General features: G+C 39.4%; 1 long non-coding RNA gene across 1 annotated transcript; it reads right to left on the reverse strand.

Annotated features, from left to right (window-relative positions):
- Nucleotides 1-501: 501 nt before the first annotated feature.
- LOC132680298 (uncharacterized) lies at nt 502-3860 on the reverse strand. Its single transcript, XR_009610618.2, has 2 exons — nt 3393-3860; nt 502-802 (listed from the first exon to the last, which is right to left on the reverse strand). It is a non-coding gene; the product is annotated as an uncharacterized LOC132680298 (long non-coding RNA).
- Between the last annotated feature and the right edge of the window lie 787 nt (nt 3861-4647).

Consider the following 4647-nt stretch of genomic DNA (forward strand, 5'->3'; position numbering starts at 1 on the left):
TGAAGGTTTTCTAGGATGAAAGCACAACAGAAAGACCCCAAGCTCAGGGGAACATGATCTGACTGCTGGTTCTACCTCCTATCCAGAAGGCCAGCTTTAGGCATTCCTAATCTACTATCAACCATCCTAAATTCTCTTTTCTTAGAAAGAAGTCAGCAGGCCTATTAAAAGACAGTTTGAAGTTGATTTTTATCTTCCTTAGGTCTTTGACTAAGTGGAATAGAATTTGATGTGGGCCAAGCCACCAGAATTTAAGAGAGACACCATAGACATTTATGTTCATGCTGAGGTTGCTCCCTAGTACCTTCCATGACCCAGGGATTCAGGAGTGACCTGGCCAATCCAATACAATTCTGTGTATAGAAAGAGGATATGTTCTGAGCATCAGAGTCACATTCCACTCACCATCCCCCTTGCTTTTAACTTATATTGGAACAATTTGATGCCATTCCTGGATAAGCTGGAGGCCAAGGATTTGAGAATAGAACAAGAAGCATCCTCTTATCTGAAGATGATATGACTTTATTATTACAGCCTAAAAAGTGGCCTTCCAAGAAAATTGTCCTTGGGATCTGGTTACTTGCAGACAGAATGGTCACAAATTAACTAGTCTAAGATTAGGGCACCATTCCTGGCAACTATCTCCCAACTTCTTCCAGGCTTATGGTTAGGTAAGGAGTCAGTGAAGCATCTTTCTGTTAGTGTGGTCTCTGGGGTTGCTCCACTAGGGTTTGAAGCTTTGTTCTACCTCTTAGTAGTTGGATGACATTTATTTAACAGCCCTCAGCCTCAGTTTGTTCATCTGTAAAAATGGGATATAATAATAATGATAATAATAATATGTATCTCATAAGGTCGCTGTGAGGATTGAATGTATTTACATGTAAAATGCTTAAAACAGTACTCAAAAAAATATTAACTATTTATATATGGCTACAAATCCCCTTTACCAGATGATGTCATCCATTACCAATATGCCGTTGTTAATCTTTCAAAAAATCCAAAAAGTTCAATTACTCGAAGCTAACCATTCTGTAGGTATTATTACTGTGTAGTTTTTGTTTGAGTTTTTGGATATTGTTGTTTAATGGCCCAGATGAGCACTTGGTTATGTCCACTTTCCAGTGCTCCTGGGCTGGAATTATTGTGGTGGTGCTCAGTGGTGTAAAACTTGGGAATTTCTCTCGTGCATTTGTCTGTAAGTTAGTGAGTCATCCAAGAATAACTTCCTGAGGACACTCTTAGCCCTGCCCTCCGTTGGCTCAACTCAGAGGGACAGTGGGGTGGCTTCCATTTATGCATGGTTCTTGCCTGGTTCCTAAATTTTTATTATAGTATATCAATTCTTCTCCCAAACTGACTGATTTCTAAAACATATGTTTTTTTGTATTAAACTTGCAACATTGGAGAGCTGCATTCCAGATATTTGTCAGAGTGTATAATTTCTAGCATATTGCTGCAAGTTATAAAGATATCAAAAGCCTTGTTGAGAAAAATAATATTCATAGAGGATTGTGTGTCTTTCCATACTTTTAGGACAATGGTTTCCCAGATTTTTATATGTCACAGACCAGTTTAAAAAAATCTTATAATGGTTTGGGGCACCTGGGTCGCTCAGTCAGTCGGGCGTCTGACTGGCTTGGGTCATGGTCTCGCAGCTTGTGGGTTCGAGCCCCGCATCGGGTTCTGTACTGACAGCTAGTAGCCTGGAGCCTGCTTCGGATTCTGTCTCCCTCTCTCTGCCCCTCCTCTGCTCACACTCTATCTCTCTTTCTCTCTCTGTCTCAAAAAATAAATAAACATTAAAAAAAATTTTTTAAATCTTATAATGGTTATGGACATAGATTGCTAACTTCTTTTACCAAGTAAGGGTGTAACAAAAGGATAGTTTTTTAAATTGACATTTTATGGTAATTTAGTACTATGGAAAATTCACTACTCACTGCACTGTTTTTAATTTTCATCATGAGCCCATGGAAATTTCATCACTGACTGCCAGACTGGTACCTGAGAACAACTAGATAATTTATAACTTATCCCTAGATGAAACCAGATCACCAGTGACTTCACACCTGGGATGCATCATTGTGGTTATCAGCATAAGTACCTCTATTGAATTGCGCTTTAATATAATGTCCTTGGCTAAATAAAAAGTATTATTAAAAGGGTTCCTTTGAAGCTTTTCACTTCACTTAGTCCAAAGATGTTGCAAAGACATTAGTATTTACATTATTCAGTGAACTCTTTTAAAAGACCTACTGAAGAAATCTCACTCTAGTCTCAATGACAGAAGTACTTGGACTTATCTAAGCAATGGACTGTGTTTTTTTAAATCTTCTATATTATTTGACTTATTTTACTCTGCTTTATACATCCTGCTAAAATATTTTAATTCAAATGCATGGCTCACCTCTATGAGCACACAGAATTTCAAGAAATGTAATTTGCATATTCATCTTGTGCCTGGCTCCACCTATTCTCTTACCATCATTTTCCTTTTGCCATATTTTTTTACCCCTTTGACATTGCTGTACTATATATTTGTGTGTAAGCCATCCTAAATCCACCCTAGAAGGGATATGCTTACGTACATAAATTAGTCAATGGAGACCCACCTATGACCTAGTTAGAGAGCTTCATGAGGATCCCTAGCTGCTCAGGAGGGCTCCAAAACACATCTAGAACTTGTCTGCACAGATTTCTCAGGGCTGACCGGACAGAAAGTCTGCACATGCAGCCCATTAAAATACTAATAGCTGACACTGGCCTGATTGTTGTCCTGCTCTGTATTTTAACAGGAAGTAGCAAAGACTTACCTTATGTGAGTGACATGGGAATTTTAAGTGCTGTAGAAAAGCAGGGAGATGCTTGCGAAAGAAGGAACCTTACTTTAGTGCTTGTCCAACTGCAGAACCCAGTGTATTAGGGGGTTATACAATTAGTGTTATGACTGACATTTTTATATAAAAAATTTTCAAGTTTTATGGTGACTTAGTTTTACAGAAAATAAATAGAACCAATAGTGTGTGTGTGTGTGTGTGTGTGTGTGCAAACACACACACATATAGGTGTGGGGAGAGAAAGAGAGAGAGATTTTGTTTCCTTTCGGCATTTCTGGATGTGACATTTATTTTTTTTAATATAATTTATTGTCAAATTGGCTAACATACAGTGTGTAATGTGTGCTCTTGGTTTTTGGGGTAGATTCTTGTGGTTCATCGGTTACATACAACACCCAGTGCATCCCAACAAGTGCCCTCCTCAATGCCCATCACCCATTTTCCCCTCTCCCCCACTTTCTTATCCACCCTCAATTTGTTCTCTGTATTTAAGAGTCTCTCATAGTTTGCCTCCCTCCCGAGAGAGATATTTATTTTAAGGAATTGGCTCACATGATTGTGGAAGCTTGTTAAGTCCAAAATTTGCAGGAAGATGGGCAGGCTGGAGACCCAGGGAAGAGTTGATGTTGCAGTTTGAGTCCAAAGGCAGACCGCCAGCAGAATTTCCTTTTCCTGGTGGAAAGTCATTCTTCATTCTATTAAGGTCTTCAGATGATTGGATGAAGCCCACTCAATGGGGAAGGCAGTCTGCTTTACTCAAAGTCCACCAACTTAAATATTAACCTCATCCAAAAAACATCCTCACTGGAACATCTAGAATAATGTTTGACCAACTCTCTGGGCACTGTGGCCCCATCAAACTGACACATAAAATTAACTATTGCATGCACCTTAGTTCAGACTCACAGATCCAAAAGAAAATAATGGGTTTTGCCTATACTACTCAAGTTATCGCAGCTGTTAATACCAGATTCTAAGTGAGCCATGCCAGTGATATGCTGGAGCCACCTGCTACTGGCTCATGACCACTGATTGTGCCCGTGTACTCCCAAGTCAGAGTTTAGTGACATCACATTGGTAGCCTGAAGTCAGCCATGGGGAGTGTTTACACCACAGAGATACTATAAACTAAGGGAATCCCCCCAAATTGCTGGCTTACCATCATGCCACTGGATGTGTCAGCTTTTTAACAGTGTGTTAAGAAGGCTGTAATGTGGTTTAGCAGGCATGGCATCAAGTCCAAACATGGAATATTTCTGACTTTAATAACAAAAATAAAGAAATAGTTCCAAAACACACATTGGTTTCTCTTAGTCACACTTTCAAATTGACAGAACAGTAACCAGTACTGTGAATTGATAGTAGCTCATAATGCTGACTTTCCAATGCTTAAATAAATTGATTCATATGAAGTAAGCATGTGTAACATTTGTTTTGCTCAAAAAAAGAATTGTAGGGGCGCCTGGGTGGCTCGGTCGGTTAAGCGTCCGACTTCGGCTCAGGTCATGATCTCACGGTCCGTGGATTCGAGCCCTGCGTTGGGCTCTGTGCTGACAGCTCAGAGCCTGGAGCCTGTTTCAGATTCTGTGTCTCTCTCTCTCTGTGACCCTCCCCCGTTCATGCTCTGTCTCTCTCTGTCTCAAAAAATAAATAAACGTTAAAAAAAAAATTAAAAAAAAAAAAAAGAATTGTTAAATTACTATAGGAACATTATTGGCAAGATCCACTCTAAGGGGAACTGTATAGGACATGTGATCAGTTTCTTAAACAAATATATTACAGAGAGAGAGAGAACCCAAAGAGTAAG

Source organism: Panthera onca, chromosome A1 (genome assembly GCF_046562875.1).
Source record: "Panthera onca isolate mPanOnc1 chromosome A1, mPanOnc1 haplotype 2, whole genome shotgun sequence".
Taxonomy (NCBI): domain Eukaryota; kingdom Metazoa; phylum Chordata; class Mammalia; order Carnivora; family Felidae; genus Panthera; species Panthera onca.